We start from the raw sequence: 20709 nt of genomic DNA, 5'->3' as shown, positions 1-20709 counted from the left end.
GCTTTTCCACTGGATTTTGCACAGATCCCCAGAACAAACGCACACCGCTCCAATTTAGAGGTTTAGGACCAAATTTATTTCAGGATAAGTGGTAGGTTACATGGGATTAGCATACTAAAACTCTAAAACTATAAAACATGCATATATATGAGAACCCAGAAGAAGCAAGTCAGAAACTAAGTTACAACTCATACATCACCAGCCTTGAAGTCACCCAGCTCAGACCAACCCCCTTTCCCAAGAATAGCCTTTATAGTTTCTTTTTCCCTCGCTCCTTCCCCCTCCCTTTGGCTTCCCCTACGAAGATCTTTCACACCTCCGCTTGAGATGTAAATTTTCTCTCAAGGCCGGCCGGGCGGTTCCAGGATGTGTCAGAACGTCCCCATGCAGCTGGCCGCTTATCGCCCAGTTCCTAGGACCATAATGATAAAATTTAACATATTAAAAAACGAACCATTCCCAGTAACATTAACCCTTCCTTACAGCCTGGACCCAAACCATGTAGGGCTTTAAAGGTGATAACCAACACTTTGTACTTCGCCCGGAGACTAATCGGCAGCCAGTGAAGAGATTTTAAAACTGGTGTAATGTGGTCACCTCTAGGTGTACCAGTGACCAGCCTGGCTGCCATTAATATTAATACGCGATTAATATTATTGACCTGCTTCAGTATTTTGTTGCTGTTCTATTGTTACAGTCTATTGCAGATTTGAAAATAACACAGCTATTCTTTACAAGTCTAGAAATGTGTTTGCTTATAAACAAAAAGTTTGAGTTTCTCGGGATACTGAGAATCCAACACTTTCCTAGCAATGATGTGGCACTGGGGAATAGTAGATACTCAGTCTATGGCTAGGCTACCTCTGGTTCTTCTTTATGTTCTCTGTAGAGTCATACATGTGGGAAATGCTGCATCTATGCAGAGCATCGCTTTGGAACCTTCCAGAACTAAAAGGCAGGAGCAGGCCATCCTTCCCCTTCCCCTGGCAATCTTTTTCTCCCTGATCCTCAGAATGAGGCCAGATTCATCCATCACCCTTAGAAAGTTTGGGCTATTTCAACAACTTTCTGAAGTGATCCAGATGTATTCATCTATTATTCCTCTTTTGAAGAACAGGTTTTTAAGAGGTGTGCTTTATTTAGAGGGGCAAAGCCTTCATGTAATGCATTCCTTTTTACTCCACTGTAGGATTTATAACCAATCCTGTGAGCCAGATGGCCCCATTTCTTGCTGCACCCTGGACCACGTTCTTCTTGTCAGGTAAGGACTGTTGTTCCTGACATTAGCCTGGTGTGTGTGTGTGTGGGGGGGGGGTGATGGGGGGGTGATTCCTGGAATGAGAAGCAGCCTAGTGGCCTTTGTTGTTGCTGCTGCCTTCTTCTCTCTGGTCCCAGATGGGCGTCTTTATTGTGTTTGACTTGCTAGTACTGGGTGTGATTCAGCAATGAATTTCCAGCTCTGGCTTCTGCCAATATTCTGTATTCTCACATGTTAAGGGTAGGGAGAATGCAGCTATTGAGAAAGAAAATGGCAGTGGCTGCATTGGCTCAACAGAAATACATGTGAAACCTTACCCTAAGCACGCTGACTCAGATGTAGCATGGCTGCTAATTAGTCTGATGTGTTTTATTGTTGTACGCCACCTTGGGAGAGCTCCTGCCCTGAAAGGTGGCTAAAAATATTTTTAATAAATAAAAAGTTAAATGAATCTCTTCTTTTCATGGCCTGATTTCATGCATAATTTGCTTGGCTGAAGAAAGGTGTCAGATATGGGGGAGACAATTTTAAATTACCTAGGGAGACCTTGGGGAGAGTTCCTGGGGTCACCAGGGTGTTTCATACTTAGAGAGTTTCAAAAATTTAGCTCTTAATTAATGTTGGATGTGGACGTGTGAGTGGTTGCTTTTTTCCTTTCCATCTTCTGCATTTGTGAAATTTTCTGTGTCATGGAACTAATGCACACGTGTGGTTTCTGTGGACTTTGAATGCATACCTCAGCCATGCAGCTGTTGCCTGCAGATACTACTATCGCTGGAGCCTAAAATTTAAGAGAAGTACAAATTCACTGTTTCCAATTTTTGTATACTTTCTATTACAATTCTATAGAAATGCAAAATAGCTTACAGTAAGAAAGATTATTACAATAAGCAATTATGATGTAAAAAACCATAACATAGAACATAAACAACTATCTTATACCATAGTGACCATAATTGCTCCCGGATACTCTCCAGCAGGAACTTATTCTTCAAATAAAGTATAATATTTCCCTTAAATCGTTTGCCTGAAAACATGTTTAAACAGGGATATACACAGCTATCATGTCCTCTGCAGCTCTGGGACTGAGAATCCTGTTTTCACTAATGAGCATTTTAGCTGCAATTGAAGAATTAATTAATACATTTACGTTCTAAATTTCTAGACAATCTCTCTCACCCACTATCAAATTCATTATTAGGTATAGAACAAGTTTCCTTCTGTTCCTTGGATGACACTTTCAGCAGAGCCCCCCGACCAACCGCTGATTGTATGACATAGTCACCACCAGGCACGCATAGAATCAGCAGAGATAAGATTACAAGGCCAGCAAATCACAGCCTTGAACTAGGGATGTCCGGTGCAGGGAATTCCAGCCCTCCCGGGCCTCGACACGTTTTCCCCAGAGCCCCCAGCTCGGCTTGCATTCATGAGCCAAGCTGCTGGCTCCCCACCAGAACTCGCGGACTCCAAGCCACGGTGGGTCGCTGTGCGCAGGCCTTTCTTTCTCCCTTCTGGGCGAAGGAGAAGGAGAGTCTTGTGTTCAGCGGCCAGCAATGGCAACTGGGTCAGTGGAAGTCTGTGAGCTGAACTTACTCGACCCTTTAAATACCCTACTGGTTATTTAAAATTTAAATACCTTTAAATCGTAGGATTGAGAGGATGATGATGGTATTGGCCACGGTGATATTTGGTGGGGAAGTGTCTAAATTGGTACAAATTACATCCAGTGGTGGCTGGTGGCTACTGTGGCTGGTAGGCTCAGATCCGGTCACCAGGGGGTGAAGCCATGCCCCAGGGGGAAGGCTTTGCACATGCAATTTGACAAATGATACTCAGGTGTGGGAGTTCCTTCTTGGTCTGCAGCAGCAGCTGCATGATGGAAGAAGCCAGTGCACAGAAAAAAATGTTTTCTTTAAAGTTTTGGCTGGGTGGGGGTTGGGACACTGGAACACCCTGCCCTCTGATTGGCATCACACTTGATTACATCTGATCCCACTCACTCTGCCCTTCTCCCCTCTCCTGTGGGCTTAGCTTAGCCCAGCGCTGGACTGTGGGCCCTCAAGACTCTTCTAAAATTTGAATTCAGCCCTGGACCAAAAAAAGGTTCACCTCCACCCCTAGGTTAAAGGTAAGAGTTGGCAGAGGAATCCATCCGGGGCCAGTCAAGTCCGTCAACCTTTCAATCTTCAAAGAGGGCATCACACTAACTACAAAGAGTTCTGCAGCCAATTTGGCTGAATGCAGTGTAGACCTATGTCAGTAGATCCGCATGTCAGTGAATTCTTTTCCCCACCTGATATCTCCTCCATGTCCTTTCCTCCAGCAAGTGCAGCACTTTCCCCCCTGAAAGCTGCTTCTTCAGTTTGATCTGCAGCCTGGGCTCATTCATGGGTGAGTCTTTGCCCCTGGACACAGGTTTGGATTTTTGTTTTCTTGTCTGTAAGAAAATGGTAGATATATTTGGCTAGAGAAGTATACTAGAAGGCTGTGAAGGAGGGACAGCCTCTACACACCACCGCACTTCTGTGCCCTCAATGCTGGAACAGTTTGTTGATACTGTTTTCATGTTCTGAAACTTCTGTTTTTAGTCCAAAGTTGACCAATGTTTCCTTTTCCTAGTGGTGCTGGTTGGCCTGTTGAGATATGCACATGTCATACAACACTGTGGCTCTTCCCTTCTCAACACCTTGGGGTTGGCTGCAGGATGGATCTGTGCAGCTGGTCTCATTATAGTTGGCAACTTCCAGGTAAGACAGTTCCTCTGTGTGTATAAAGCCCTAAGGGAAGGTAGGGGCTTGTTTTAACCAAGGCAGGAGATGGGGCCAGTTTTAATTTGAAGAGGAAGCTGCATTGCTCTTGTCTAGGATGCCCTGCTATTCTGTCCCACGTAACTGTCCAGGATTGGATTTTTACTGTCCACAGTTTTAAGTTCAACTTCCTGATGTAATGGTTGCAAGTTGTTTCAACAGCCACTTTACGTGTCAGAGGTTAAGCTGACGGGTGTGGTGTGATTGACAATGCAATGTGTTAATTGATAGAGGGAGATAATGTTTAGTATATAAGTCTTCTGTGTCAAGCATGTATTCTCTCTCCTGTGTGATGAAAAGTACGTTCGTGTGAGTATCATGTATTATACTGTACATATTTGATCTTCTATGCCTTATACCTCAGTAAACCATTGCTGAAGAAATTACTGTCTGCTGTGTGTTATCTCTGTGGCTTATTTTGCTTTCTCTGAACCCACCTCGACGCTGTGCTCTCTGCTATCTCTCCACCCGGAGAGGAAATTCTTTTACCCATATCCGACTGTAACAATGGGGCTTGACCACACAGGTACCTCTTATACTTACATGGTATGGATATTAATGCTGCTTTTATTTATTTAAATACATTTATTTGCTGTTTTGTTATTTTACTATGTACAGCACCATGTGCATTGATGGCGCAATAATAATAGTAATAATAGTTCTATACTGCCCAATAGCCAAAGCTCTCTGGGTGGTTCATGTCAATTAAAACCAGAAAACACAGCATAAAATACGATGCCAAATTTAAATGTTTTAAACTACAGTATAAAAGTAAAATAAAAACTAGCAGCAATTTAAAATTGCAGAGATTTCAAATACAATAACAATTTTAAAACAACAGAACTAAAAGATTAAAATTTCTGGAAAAATAAAAAGCTCTTCATCTAACACAGCAAAGAGCACAGTGTGGGCCCAGTGGAACATCTCTGGGGAGCTTATTCCATGAGTGGAATAAGCCGCCTCATTTCTTTTGGCAGGAGCTCCTCGGGAAGGAACTCTGAAGATGACCTTAGGGGCCAAGCAGGTACATATGAGAGGAGACGACCCTTCAGGTCACCTGGCCCCAAGCCATTTAGGACTCTGAATGTTAATATCAGCACTTTGAATTGGGCCCGGAAAGGAACTGTGCGTGTTGGGAGAGTACTGGCATATGATCATGTTGGCCAGTCCCCACATATAACACATTGCAGTAATCCAGATGAGAGGTTATCAGAGCATAACTGTAGTTAAGCTATCTCTGACCAGACAAAGATGTACTTGGTATAAGCTGATAAAAAGGTGCTCTGTGCCACTGAGTCCACCTGTGCCTTGAGTGACAATGCTGGAGCCAAGAGCACCCCAAATGATGAACCTGACCTTTAGGGGGAGTGCAACCCCCTCCAGAACAGGTTGAACATCACTTAACTGGGTGGATGAACCACCCGCTAAAGTACCTCCTTCTGCCTGGACTCAGTCTCAGTTTATTGGCCCTGATCCAGTCCATTACTGTGCCCAGCACTGATTCAGAACAGCCACTGCCTTACTGAAATTTGATGAAAAGGAGAGCGAGAGCTGGATGTCATCCGCCTATTGATGACACCTTAGTCCATACCTCCGGATAACTTCCCTGAGCGGTTTCATGTAGATGGTGAACATGCGGGATAGAATAGAGCCCTGTGAAACCTCCTTCCTTGGAGTTCCTCAATGGAAGAAAGGTGGGATATAAATGTAATAATAAGTAAATCTAGCCCATAGTATAGCCGCCAAGGCATAGAGCAATAATCCCCCAGCACCATCTTCTGGAATTGACCATCCAAGTAGGATTAGAATGTAAGCCTATGCGGCAGGGTTTTGCTATTTTATTGTTTTACTCTGTACAGCACCATGTACACTGATGGTGCTATATAAATAATAATAATAATAACTGCAATGCAATAATAATAATAATAATAATAATAATAATAATAATAATAATAATAATATATTTATTTGTTACCCTCCTCTAACTCTGGATTGAGGCAGGGCACAACACAAATAAAAACACCACAAAATACATACAACCAATTCAAACGTTTAAAACCAGTGCATCATTAAAAGCAGCAAACCATTAAAAGAGGTATGTTAAAATTCAACTGGGTAGGCCTGCCGGAAGAAGTAAGTCTTTATGGCTTTCTTAAATTCTGGAAGACTGTTAAGTTGACGAATCTCTCCCGGCAAGCCATTCCACAAACTGGGAGCGGCAGAAGAAAAAGTCCTCTGGGTAATAGTTGTCAGCCTTGTTTTTGTTGGCTGGAGTAAATTCTTCCCAGAGGACCTGAGTGTGCGGGGCGGATTGTACGGGAGAAAGCGATCCCACAGGTAGGCTGGACCCAAACCATGCAGAGCTTTAAAGATGATAACCAGCACTTTATACTTCGCCTGGAAACTAATTGGCAGCCAGTGAAGAGATTTTAAGACTGGTGTAATGTGGTCACCCCTAGGTGTATCGGTGACCAGCCTGGCTGCCATATTTTGAACTAGTTGAAGTTTCCGGACTAGGCACAAAGGTAGCCCTATGTAGAGCGCGTGGCAGAAGTCAAGCCTCGAAGTTACCAGTGCGTGCACGACCGTCTCCAACTCCCAGCCCAGACAATCTATGCAGAAGGATATCCTGGTCGATGGTATTGAAAGCCACTGAGAAGTCCAAGAGAATCAACAGAGTCGCACTCTACCTGTCCCTCTCCCAGCAGAGGTGATCAAGGCAGTTTCCATTACAAAACCAGGCCTGAAGCCCAATTGAAATGGATCTAGATAATCAGTTTCATCCAAGAGTGCCTGGAGTTGTCTGGCAACCACCCACTCAAGCACCTTGCCCAGGAAGGGCATGTTAGCCACCGGCCTGTAGTTGTTAACATCCTCTGGGTCCAGGTTAGGCTTTTTTCAGGTGTGGTCTGATTATTGCCTCTTTTAAAGAGGCCGGCACCACTGCCTCTCTCAGGGAGGCATTTGCAGCCCCTTGGACCCAGCAAGATGGCCTCTTAAATTTAAATATTTCTCTGTGGTGTTAGTCAAATGGCACTTTGTGAATTGGTTTGTAAGTGGCAAAACCTCACGTGGCGCCTGCAAAGAGGGTGTATTGCAGGCAGGAAGGAAGAGGGCAGGCAGAGGAGATCTGGAGGGCTGGCTGGGGCCTAGAGCACAAAGCCAAGACAGAGCAGGGTTGCCTGGTAAAGTGCCCTGATGCTGACACGGTTGCTTTGTCTTTAATAATCATGAGAAAGATAATTCTGCCAGTGGTGCCTCCTTCTGCCACTTCAGCGTTCCAACCTGGCAACCCTAAGGGTGCAAATCTTAAGGAGCAGTGGGGGAAGCTGAATTTCACATTTTACTTGAACTAACTGACCAATTATTTGACTGCAGGATTTGCATAGATTTATTTAGTGGTATGGCTATATTTGCTTTTTTTTAAAAAAAATCAGTTATTTTTCTAATACTGCATTTGTGCTTTTCACTGTTGCAGAACACTGAATTGACATTTTCAGTGAGCCACCTACTATGAGCCTGCTAAAACTCTCTTGCCATTGGAAGTCACAGCCAGTTCAGACCACATCAGCTTGGAACTATGGTCTGGATGAGGAAGTTCTGTGTTTGCATCTCTCAGCATCTTTTTCTTTCTGGCAAAGACACAGGGGGGGAAATTTGGTGAGGTTATGGGAAGAGGGTCGGTAACCCTTTGCTCCTGTATCATGGCTCCAATTCGTATCTGCCCCCCTCCCCTCCCCAGCTGCTATAGAGTGTGGAGGAAAAAATGTATGGCCGTTAAGACCTTATGCCTGTGAAATTTTTCTTCTGTAGCTAATAGCAGATTTTTTTTGGGGGGGGGGGAGGCGGGGTCAGATTTGGAACTACCTTTTGAGAAACAAAAAGATGTTGGAATCCCCAAATGTGAAGCTCCCACTGCGTGCCTAGTTTGACTCTGTGACTGATTCATACATTCAAGTTCTGCCTATCTAGCACTACAGATCTGCTCCTGAAATGAGTCCATCTGCACCTGCCCTCTGCTCATTCTCCCATGTATGGAATAGTAGTGGTAGCATGATGAGGGGCTGTGACTGCCTTGGGGAAGGGGTGGGGTTGAATAAGATAGGAGGTAAGGGTATGCCTAGTGGAACTATGGGACTCGCTTCCTCAAAATGCAGTGATGGCCACCGACTTAGAAAGGGGATTAGACAGGTCAACAGAGGATAGGGCCGTCAATGAGTACTAGTCATGGTGGCTACATTCTATGTCCAGGAAAGAGGCATCATGGCTCTGTATACCAATTACTGGGGGACAACAGCAGGAAAGGATTATTGCCTCCATGTCCTGCTGATGGGCTTCCCATAGATATGCACCTGCCACCGGGTTTTGTTTTGTTTTTAGTGTGCAGTTGGACACAAAATGTGCAGTTAGGAAAAAAATGTACAGTTGGAAATCAGATCATGTACAGTTGAAAAAAGTGGTGAAAAAAATAAGACATGTGTTATGTGTATGTGTTTATTAAGAACTTAACAATAGACAAAGTCAGGGATGGCATGTAACACAAATTATATAAGGATGCAAGTGAAAGAGCCCTGATGTTGTTGGGTCCTGTGACAGTGTTGCCTGAATAGATGTGGGGGCAGAGTTGGCACTTGGGTCTATTGCATGGTCTGGTCCCTCTGTCTGTGTCTCTGCCTTACTGGTTAGCAGCTGCTTCAGGTTGGGAGGTGGTCTGTAGGCCAGGACTGCTCTGCCTCCAAAGGCTTGTGTGAGAGAAGCGTCTGTGCTGATGATGGGTTGGAGTTCACTGGTGATCCGTTGCAGTGGCTTCAATTGGGGGCTGTAGGTGACAACCAGTGGTGTACTTCTCTTGGTCTGTTGTCCTTCCTGGGTATCTGTTCAGCCCTGTCAATCTGTCTTTAAGTTTAAGGTGCTACCAGGGTTGGTGATAATCTGTCCAGTCGTGAAAGAGAAAAAATGTGTTTGGCTGGTGTGGGGGCGTGTCTATGTGTCTGACAGGGCATTTGTGCAGTTGAAAAAATCACTTAAAAATCCCTGCCTGCCACTATGGGAAACAGGGGGCTGCACTGGGCCTTTGGAGTGATCCAGGTTGGCTCGTCTTAGGTTCTTAAAGAGTTGACTGGGAGAAATGTTAGAGTGATTGTTGAAGGTTCCTTCCATGCAGATTGTATCACTAGAACAATATTTGATTCTCTCTGTGTGTATGTGTGTGTTTTCCTCTGCGCAACTGTCTGACAGTGTAGAGCAGTTGACATTACCAGGATAAAGGAATAGGTCTTGCCAGGTCTCTCAAAGTTTGACAGGCTGTGAGTGCCTTACAGGATGAAGAGACCAGGATGCACTTTTGGTGTGTGTGTGTGGGGGGGGGGGACTTCTTGGATTTCTCTTCCCCTTTATGCAGTGCAGTTTTGCCATGCAGCATTGCTGGGGCATGAGTACACATGGGATAGCCTTTGGTAGCTGTCGATGCCTGCCTTCTACCCCACTGGAGATTTGCCCTGCTCTAAAGGTATTGCCATGCCTTTGGGGTTAGAGCTGCCTTTTAAGTGGTCAAGATAACGTCAGTTTTGTTTCATTGTCGAAATTCTGATCTGAATTTTTCACAGATGACTTTTTTGACAACTTTCTCTGGGTTGCTTACAGCGAGTTTAGTTTTCTGGTCTCAATTTTTTCCTTGCTTTTTGTTCGCTTGTTTTTAACATGTTTTTAGCCAGTCAGAACAGTTGGCTAAAATAGGTTGAAAAATGGAAAAGATTAACAGATTTGAAATTAATTTGTGAGCCTGCAAGCAGGTTCTGTAATGTTTTTATGTTTGTACATTGTTTAAATTGTTCAGGTGCTTTATGAATATCAAGGGCTAGTAAATCAACAGCATGGAGGCTCTCCAGCACATCCTCTCATTTGTAAAGGTTTTTATTCAGAGCAAGAGCATTTGTAGCTACTGTGCAACACGTAACCTATGTAGGTGATACAACCATCATCATCATCATCATCACAGCATTTGAAAATTCACGGGGAATCCAAATTAAATGTCAGTCACTTAAAACTTTTTCCTGGCTCTTTTTTTAGTTTGTCTGTGAAGTTTAAATGTGGCTTTCTATATATCAGAGTCCCTCTGGTTGATTCAGATAATACTATTACAGTTGTTGAATTATAAAAATGCTACCTAAAACAGCCTCAGAAACAAAGTTCAGGATTAGGGTAGAAACTAGGCAGTCAGATGAACGTTGATACAGAATTAAAAAGTCTTAACCAATCTCCGAAAGACCAAGAAGGTTCCCAGCAAGCTTCTTTGGGCAACAGCCACCAGGAAGGGGTGCCACCGCGAAGAGGCCCCTGCGTATTGTAATAATAATAATAATAATAATAATAATAATAATAATAATAATAATAATAATAATAATTTATGTTTATATACCGCCCCACAGCCGAAGTTCTCTGGGTGGTTTAGAACAGTTAAAAATGGTAAACATTTAAAAAGTATACAAAATTTAAAAAACATCAAAAACATAAAAACAACAGTATAAAAACGACAGTATCCCTTTAAAAACAACAATTCTGGGGTCCATTAAAAACAAACTTAACATTGTTAAATGCTGTTAAATGCCTGGGAGAAGAGAAAAGTCTTGACCTGGTGCCTGAAAGATAACAGTGTTGGCACCTGGCGAGCCTCATCAGGGAGATCATTCCACAGTCAGAGGGCCACCACTGAAAAGGCCCTCTCCCTTGTTGCCATCCTCCGAGCTCCCTAAAGTCCGAGGAGGACCTTAGATGTTGAGCGCAGTATACAGGTAGGTTCATGTTGGGAGGGGACTAGTCAGTTTAGCCTCTGAATGCCGAGACACTCTGAGCTGTATCTCTTCAGATTAGGGCTGACCCACCCATGAAGCAGGGCGAGGTGCCCACATAGGCAGCAGAGCAGGAGGAATAACAAATTGCACAGCTCCACCCCCAAACCCAGGAGGGCCTGCCGCCGCCACCTCCTCCTGCAGGTGCTCTCCTGCCATGGCATAGCATGAGAGCAAGAGAGCAGCTGGCAGGGCTCACTGGAGCAGCTACGCCCCCTCCCCAAAAATTTGGGGAATTTTTGAAAATCGGGCACCCCATTCACACCCCTTTCGATAGCTCCGTCAATTTGCATGTTAAAAACCTCAAACTCGCCACCATGATAGCTTATCCAGGGATACACATGCACGCCATGACTCAAGGCAGTCCCATCATCCCCTGATTTTTGGCGGGGCTCTAACCTCTAACGCACCACCCATAACCCTAATTCACACCCCTTTCAATAGCTCCGTCAATTTGCATGTTAGAAACCTCAAACTTGGCACCATGAAAGCTTATCCATGTGTCCACATGGACGCCCAGACTCAAGGCAATCCCATCATCCCCTGATTTTTGGGGAATTTATGAAAATCGGGCACCCCATTCACACCCCTTTCGATAGCTCCGTCAATTTGCATGTTAGAAACCTCAAACTCGGCACCATGAAAGCTAATCCATGTGTCCACATGGACGCCCAGACTCAAGGGAATCCCATCATCCCGTGATTTTTGGCGGGGCTTAAACCTTTTAACTCACCCCAAATCAAGTCCCATTTTAGAACTACGTCAATTTGCACGTCAGAAACCTATCCTTTGGTCCCTTGACAGCTTACCCATGTGTCCACATGGATGCCAAGTTTCAAGCCAATCCCATCATCCCCTGATGTTAGGGGAAGTTTTGAAAATCGGACACTCCAGTATGTCAGGGATTTAAAGTTGCAATGCAGACAGCTCAATGGGGCCAGTTCCAAGGAAATCCCAACATGCCATGAGATAACCCTAAATCTTCTTCCACACTTGAAAAATGGATTTTTGAACTTGATAAAGTCTAACTGAGCGCAGGAAGGACTTCTCCCCTGAGTCAAAGCAAGACACATACACCATCCCTGCGAGGAGGGAAGGGGAGAAGGGAGGGAAGGCAGGCAGGCAGGCAGCATGCATTGTAGTGCCGCAAGGATGGCTTGAGCACTAATGCATAGCAAACCAACCCGTAAGCGGGCGCAAGGAGCAAGTGAGGCAAAGATGGCTGGTTGTTTCTTTCTAAGCCAGCAGTTACGCATTGAGGGGCACAGAGGAGGACGACTGGGAGCAAGCGTGCCAGAAGGTGCTGGGCACGAACCGCAAAGCCCATCTCCCAGGCACCAGGCGGGCAGAGAGGCAGGCAGAGCAGGTGAGGAGTCAGTCCTGGCAGATGCCCCACCACAGCAGCACCCCAGGGGAGGCGGGCAGACAGGCAGGCAGGCAGGCAGGCAGGCTGCGGGCATTTCTGGGGGCACAAAGAAGTGAGGCAAGGATGGCTGGCTTCTAAGCTAGCACTGCAGTTAGTCACGCATTGCAAACGCAAACGATCCCTGCGAGTCGGTCACCGAGGAGGAGGACAGGCTAGCAGAGGGGCAGGCAGAGAGACATGTCATAGATCTAGTATTGGGGAGGAGTCAGTCCCGGCAGATGCCCCACCACAGTAGCACCCTGGGTGGCCATTGGAAAATGCCATCTTGTGGGTCCATACTTCCCCCACCCCATGTCCTGCAGGGTTGCCTGCCTAACCCTCGTGGGGATGGGAGATGGAGAGCTTAGAGTGGCAGTGCCAGCAGCAGCAGCAGCAGCCTTCGGCTTTCCCCTGGAACCAGTCGCCTTGCCCGCCTCTTTCACCAGCAAGATCGACTGGTGCTGCCTCTGAAGATGCATCTTCATGCTGCTGGTTCCATAATGCCCTGTAGATGAACCCCTGCTTAGGGTGAGTTTGCAGTGGCGACAGACAGCAAAGCGGGGATCCGCGCCCACCTCCAAGTGGTCCCACACTATACTTGCCTTTCGCTTCCGTGGTGACACCAATTGCCCGCCTGAGCTCTCTGGTGTTGCCACAGAAACAGGGGTTGCAGCGGAAGAGGTGTGGAATGAGACTGGGGAGAGAGCCTCAGCCTGCTGCTGCTCCTCCTCAGTACCCACCGCCTCCTCCCCCTCCTCCTGCCCCTCCACTGTGCTGAGAAGAACCTCGTCTAGGAGGTCTGGAGACAGGTCCATCAGCGGGCTCGTGGGCTCAAATGATAATGAAGGAGTTGGGGATTCTCCTCCTCCTCCTCTAATGGCACTGCTGCCACCTGCCTCTTGCAAAGGGGCACTTTTCCCATTCCCACCCTCAAAAAGAGAATGCCGGGCACAAGTTGCAGAAGAAAGTGCATCTGCCTGCTGCTTCTCCTGCTTCTGTTGCGGAGCAGCCAGCCAAGGAGTTGCCTGTTTGATTTTCACAGCAGGAGAGGCAGCCTGCTGCTTACTGCTGGTGCCAGCCTGAGCCTTGCTGCTTTCAGCATGCCCTGCCACAGACATGCGCCTGCTCCCTCGTCTCATGATATTATACTAACATTAATAATAATATGCATAAGAATATACTATATGTAGGGAAATGGGACAAGAAGTGTGTGTATGCTTTGCCCAAACAGGATTTGAAATGCTCAATCTGTGGCTGTTGCACTTCACAAACAGTGCACACAGCACACTCACACAATAACACAGTCACACACACAGTCCAAGTAACAGAGAGAAGAAATAGAGAATATTTTTTTTTGTATTTTTTTGTATATAGAAGGAAGAAGGAAGATGAAACACAGTAAGGCTTTAAGAGAGGGGGGGGGGACAACCAAACAAACAAACAAACACACACTCCAAAATTTAAAAATAAAGTTTATATTAAATCAAAGTAAGGGAAAAACAGAGCAAACTAAGCTAAAAGTCAGAAAGAAGCAAACAAACACACACACACACGCCAAGCTAAATCCTAATCTATCTCCAAACACAGCAGCAGCAACTAACTAAAGTAGCTCCTCTCTCCACGAACGCCAAAACCCACAAGACACTACGAGCTCAAAGCTCTGAGGGTGCCTCTGCCTTAGTCCCCCCCTCGAACGCTGGGATTGGAGGATGCTTCATGAGGTGATCAATTCTCATCAGGATTGGGAGTTGAATGTGCCTGTCATCGCTTAAGAAACAAAACAAAAAAACCCCCGCCGTTTTGCTCGCTGTCCCTATTTGTTTACCCGATTATAAAAAATATATAGCACGCGAACCGCAGCACGCAGAGAGCTGAGAGTAGGCTCAAAATGACTCCCATCCACGACGCTAAGCACCAGAATTTTCAGAAAGATAGCATCAAAAACAACACAGTTATCCCCCTTTCTTTTCCGCAATGCAATCCTATGGGCGAAATGTTTCAAGATGGCGATCGGAGCGGACCGCGGAAACCGGAGCACTCCGAAAATGGCCGCTTCTCTTCGCCTTGCTTCTAGGGGTCCGCGGTCCGCTTCTACTCCGCCTCTGGGCAAGGCGGAGCAGGCCAATTCGCTCCTGTTTCTACGCTTCTAATCGGAGCAGAGCACATGCCTAGCTAATACCCTGGAAGACAGAAACAAACTTCAAACAAATTTGTTTCAAACAAACAAATCTTGATGGGCTGGAGTGCTGGGCTGAAAACAACAGAATGAAATTTAATAGAGATAAATGCCAAGTTCTACATCTAGGAAATAGAAACCAAATGCACAGTTACAAGATGGGGGATACTTGACTCAGCAATACTACAAACGAGAAGGGTCTTGGAATTGTTGTAGATCACAAGCTGAATATGAGCCAACAGTGCGATATGGCTGCAAGAAAGGCAAATGCTATTTTGGGCTGCATTAATAGAAGTATAGCTTCCAAATCACATGAGGTACTGGTTCTTCTCTATTCAGCCCTGGTTAGGCCTCATCTAGAGAATTGCGTCCAGTTCTGGGCTCCACAATTCAAGAAGGATGCAGACAAGCTGGAGTGTGTTCAGAGGAGGGCAACCAGGATGATCAGGGGTCTGGAAACAAAGCCCTATGAAGAGAGACTGAAAGAACTGGGCATTTTTAGTCTGGAGAAGAGAAGATTGAGGGGAGACATGATAGCACTCTTCAAATACTAAAAGGTTGTCACACAGAGGAGGGCCAGGATCTCTTCTCGATCCTCCCAGAGTGCAGGACACGGAATAACGGGCTCAAGTTAAAGGAAGCCAGATTCCAGCTGGACATCAGGAAAAACTTCTGCAGGAAAGGGCTACAGTGCTGGGAAGCACGGAGAAGGAGTCACAGAATCATAGAATAGCAGAGTTGGAAGGGGCCTACAAGGCCATCAAGTCCAACCCCCTGCTCAATGCAGGAATCCACCCTAAAGCATCCCTGACAGGTGGTTGCCCAGCTGCCTCTTGAAGGTCTCTAGTGTGGGAGAGCTCACAACCTCTCTAGGTCACTGATTCCATTGTCGTACTGCTCTAACAGTCAGGAAGTTTTTCCTGATGTCCAGCTGGAATCTGGCTTCCTTTAACTTGAGCCCATTATTCTGTGTCCTGCACTCTGGGAGGATCGAGAAGAGATCCTGTCCCTCCTCTGTGTGACAACCTTTTAAGTATTTGAAGAGTGCTATCATGTCTCCCCTCAACCTTCTCTTCTCCAGGCTAAACATGCCCAGTTGTTTCAGTCTCTCTTCATAGGGCTTTGTTTCCAGACCCCTGATCACCTTGGCTGCCTCTTTCGATCAGGCCTGAGACTTGGCCCCCAGCATCCTGATTGGTCATTGTGGATCCCTGACTGGTTGCTGCCTTCTCTTTCCCTTAGGTGGACCAAGCCAAAGCGCTGCATTACGTGGGGGCAGGTGTGGCGTTCCCTACCAGCATGCTCTTCCTGTTCCTTCAGTCAGTGCTGACTTACCGCATGGCAGAATCCAGAGGTCATTCCTGGACTGGCCACCTGCGCAGCTGCCTTGCAGCCCTGGCTTTCATCACCCTCATCTTCGGTATCCTTTCGGCAACAGAATGACGTGGGCAAAAGAAATGTATCCAGAGCTGAATAGAGATGGAATTAAACAGAATTTTGTTAGGCAAGCTGACATGGTAATTGGGGACAGGTCTGGCCAGCTATAAATAGGGGCTTTACTTGAGAATAAAACTCAGTATGATTTATTTTTCTCATGCAGAAGGTTGGTCTATAAATGGTTTACAATAAAATAATATCATTGATAGTATTCCAAGATGTCAGGAACGGGGTGAAGAATTCTTCCTCCTATCTACTGAGGAAAGGACAAAGAACAAAGAATGGAATATATAGATTGTGGGAGGGCACAATGTGTCTTCCTTGGAAGTTTAAACAAAAAAAGGCTGGATGGGGGGTCTGAAAGGGTTGCTTTGGAGTGTGGGCATCTATCCCACAACAAGGGTTGTATTAGGAGACCCATGAGAAGCCTTTCTTGCACATCCTTCTTGTCTCTGAAACATCATGTTACTGGAAACAATATGGTACTTCTTCTTAGGGATCCCCGCCCCCAGCTCAGCTGAGGACGAGGCTGCAATTTGAAGAGGGGGACTGATGTGGGGGAGGGAGGGGCTTCTGAACATTTTCCTCCAGAGCTGTTCCCCACCAAAAATTCTGCACCCCAGCTCTTTATACCCCCACTGGGGAAAACCTGTGGGTACCCCTGTTTTCCTTTGCAGGGGTACAAGCAATTAGGAGAAATATACAGTAGGAAGATGGCCCGGAGGTGGGGGGAGTTACAAAACCACACCCCTCCTCCTCCTCTGAGCTCTTTTTTCGACTTGCAGCTCCAGCAGCTGCATTTTGTCAAAACAAAAACCATATCTAAAAAGAATCGTACCAATCCAAAATGACAATGCATGGTGTGTGGTTGTTTATAAGCACCCTGTGGGCTGACTGACTGGGGGACTGGTCAAGCCATGTGGAGTGGAGTGGCAAGGTCAGTTTTACTCCATACTTCCATTTTGCTATGGAGCCACAGTAACACTCACTTTGTTGCATGGTCAAATGCTCCAGAGGCTCCAGTCACCCCCCGACCCCGACCCAGTTGCTAGTGAGTTTATAAACAACTGCTCTCTTGCAAATGTTAATCAAAATATACCCTAATATTCTATGATGGATGGATGCTGTCATGTTATCTGATGTGAAGGATAATAGAGGCAGCTCTTGATTAATGAGCCAGAGAGAAACTTAGAGCTCCATCACACCAGCGATGTATTGCACACTCGCCATGCCTGGTATGTGGTTTTGCAGCCCAGTACTCATATGAAGTCCCTGTCCAGCACATCTTGTGCCTCTTCCCCTCCATTTTTTGTTCCTTTTTGGAGCGGGGAAAGCCTGGATTATTTTCCCCAAGTGGGTTTAATGCACCCTTAATCCTGTGGGTATTGCTATCCTCCCACTTTTTCCTTTGTTTGGGGGAGTGTGTGCTTTGAATGGAGTCTTGCTGATGAAAGGGGAGGGCGGGGCGGTTCTCCTCCTCCTCCTCCAGCATGCCATGTGGAATGTTGGAATGAATGGACTTTTTACTGCTCCAACCTCAGCCTCCTTGCCCGCAGCTCTCTCATTTTTAAAGATAAAGAGATGAAACTTGGGACCTAGAGAGCTCTTAAGTAGAGCTTTTAGCATGCCAAGTTTGAATCAGATTGGTTCATCCCTTGATTTTTTTTTAGGAATTTTTTTAATCCCTCCCTTTAAACTCTTTTCCTGATATTTCACCTGTTTGTGAAGGATCTGTTTTCCTTTATTTTGATCATGTGAGGCTGTGCATCTCCAGTTCATAAAATAGAGATCTGTTGGTTCCCTTGCTCAGAAATAAAGAATATATATATATATTTTTTTGCAGGGGAAAGGCAAACATAGGGGGAGGAGAGGGAGATTCCACCAGCATAGTAGTGCTCCAGGTGAAAAGATACATGAGCTGAAAGCGCAACAACGCACAGACGTGAAAGTGCCCAGCGCTCAACTCGCTAAGGAAACAGAAGGGAAAACCGCGGAGGAAAACCAGATTAAAAAAAAAGTAGGTGTGATGGAGCTCTTAGACTTTGAATCAAAGTCTCGTTCATGATAAAGGATGAAAAAATGCTAAGTGAAATACTCCTGGCATATGTGCTGTTTTGCAAAGGGGGGATGAATTCCTGTGAGGGGCTCACAGTCCTTTCTTACCACACCCATTTGTTGACCCTGGGGCTTTTGGACTGGAAAGTTCTGTAAGAGTCTAGGCTCCGTGGCCTCAAGGGTAGATCTGGAATGCTCCAAGGTGGGTCCCCCCCCCTCAAATCTCCAACACATTTGGCTGCCCCATCACGTCTACTTTGCCCCAAACCTGACATTAAATTGAGGATAATCTTTACACAGGCAAGATTAAATGTTCTCCCTTTAGCAGTTCAGCTAGGACGATATAAGAGATTACCAATTAAAGATAGAGTATGTGGATGTAATGCAGTCTCTATCGAAGACTTAATTCATGTTTTGCTTGAATGTCCTATGTATAATGATCTTAGAAATATTTACATTTCTCCCTTGCTGAAGGGCTCCTCATCACGTTAAAGTCTGTCATTTGTTATCAGATGCAAAAAAAATTGTTTCTTTTAGAGTGTCGAAATTTTTAGCTAAGTCTATGCAGATACGTTCTTCACAATGCATGAAGGGTTTGGGTAGTGAACCCTTTTATGATGCTCAATTATTTTTATTGTAGACTGTTCTCTTTTATAACTTGTGTATAATGGCTAACTGCTTGTAACACAATAAACTGACTCTGACTCTACAGATATTTAGAAAGCGGGGAATGAGTAAATATGTGAACCTGGCAACACATCTTCCCCAAAAATTTGCAACGTTGAGAACTAGGTTGTTCCAGTTCAGTATCTCTCTAAACTGTCCATGTATAATTAAGGCGGTTTGGGTGGGGGTGGGGGAGTGTGGTGGGACCGTTTTAAGCTCTCCCAGTGCTTGAGGCAGGTACAAATGTTCACATTGTCAACAAATAAATACAGGCTGTGTTTAACATCTTGCATTTCTGTTTTTAGTTTTTGTCTGTTCAAGTTTGTTTGGGTTAGTCCCCTCCTAAATAGCCTGCGCTAATATTACCAGAGATCTTGGAAGAAGAGAGTGCATTGATGATTGCACAGTGTTCTTTCCTGCAGGGCGGGGAGATGGCTAATTCTGAGCTACGAAGAGAGACCAAGGTGGTTCAGCATGCCTGCTGTCCCTCTCTGCCGTGCCCTCCCCTGTTGCTTCTCTCTAGTGCAGTGGTTCCCAAAGTGGGCGGTACCGCCCCCTTGGGGGCGGTGGGATTGCATAGGGGGGCGCTAAGAGGCAAAGGGGCGGCAGGGGGGCGCTCGAGGTGGTCTTTTCCAAGAAGCCCCTCTCCAGAAGGTCTTAAAACCCAGGGACATTTTTATGGGAGAAGGTAGTTTGGTCCCAAGACATATAGGGAAAGAATCCAGACATGTATTAATACCGTTTAAGAGTCCTTTTAACGGTGAATTGAAATGTTTCAAAAGCACCAAAACGCTAATGAAGAGACATACCCTGCTTGGTGTGCCCTGCCATGCCGGCTGCAAAACAGAGGTGTTCGCTCTTTTCCCTCCTTCCCTTGGCAAGCCTACGGCAGGTGCTTCGGATTTTGAATAAATATTCAATTAATTGTTACTGTTTTGAATTTTATTGTTATTATCTTCCTTAGTGGGTCGTTGAAAACTGCTATTCTAAATAATGATTTTTATAGTGTAGGGTAGGGGGCACTGGGCATGAGTTTGTGGAACCAAGGGGGTGGTGACCTGAGAAAGTTTGGGAACTACTACTCTAGTGAGAGGCTTTCAGCCGTTTTTTGCCTTGACTCTGGCACCCCCATGTGGTGTATTCTTTATCCAGCAGAGCTTTGTCCTTCAACACCTGGCTGCTCTCTGCGAATGGGTGTTCATCATAAATGTCCTTTGTCTTCTATGGCACCTTCACAGCTGAATTTGGGGCCATCTCCACACTTTCCTGGTTCTCCTGAAAGCCAGGCGGACTCCTAAAAGCTACATCACAGATGGCAGTACACCGAGCATGTCACATGTCCACAGCCATCTGGAGAACTTGGCCATGATGTGAGGTGACTGCTGAGAAACGGATTCCTCATGGGCAGAGCAGCTCTCACGAGCAGCAGGATGAGCAGTGCCTACTGGGACTTCCAACAGCCAAGAAGAAAAAGGTCAGAACGTGATGTTGAATGTGCCTAAGAGTCACATCACTTCTCATATTTATTTGGTGCATGTGCAACACTAACAGTGACCTGGGCACTCTGCACTAAGAACATACCCACACTCTAGTACCACCAGTGGCCTTTAGCCAGATTTCCTTACTGTTGCATCAAAGCATCTCCATCCTTCCCGTACCTCCAGACAACAGGATGAAAAATGACAATACTGAGAGGTGTGGGGAAAATACCACTTGTCCTTTGATGGAAATGGGGAGGTGGCATAGCACAGTGGCAGAGGGCCTGCTGTGATTCTTAAGTACCTGGGTTGGGAACAGACACTTCTCACAGACCCAAGGAAGCTGGATTTGATACCCAGGAGAAAGGCCTTGTATTCACCTGGGACTTTTGGACATAAACTGCCATCAGGCATCAACTCCCCCCCCCAACCCCCAGGAGAGGAGTCTCTTTTTAAAGTACCCTTAATTTCTTTGGAACCAAAAGTACTTTTTAAGTGACTTTTTTTTTTGCTAACTTTTTCCAGTTCTGCTTACTAAAGTGTTGCATCCTCTCTTGAATGAATATGTAGTGAACA

At 45.7% G+C, this 20709-nt stretch overlaps 1 pseudogene; it reads left to right on the top strand.

Annotated features, from left to right (window-relative positions):
- The first annotated feature begins 1160 nt into the window (after window positions 1–1160).
- LOC134402302 (transmembrane protein 150A-like) lies at window positions 1161–20425 on the top strand (annotated as a pseudogene).
- The last annotated feature ends 284 nt before the right edge of the window (window positions 20426–20709 follow it).

The sequence above is a fragment of the Elgaria multicarinata genome, chromosome 8 (genome assembly GCF_023053635.1).
Source record: "Elgaria multicarinata webbii isolate HBS135686 ecotype San Diego chromosome 8, rElgMul1.1.pri, whole genome shotgun sequence".
NCBI lineage: Eukaryota > Metazoa > Chordata > Lepidosauria > Squamata > Anguidae > Elgaria > Elgaria multicarinata.
Note: the sequence above shows the minus strand (reverse complement) of the source record. Positions and strands in the feature narration are given on the sequence as shown.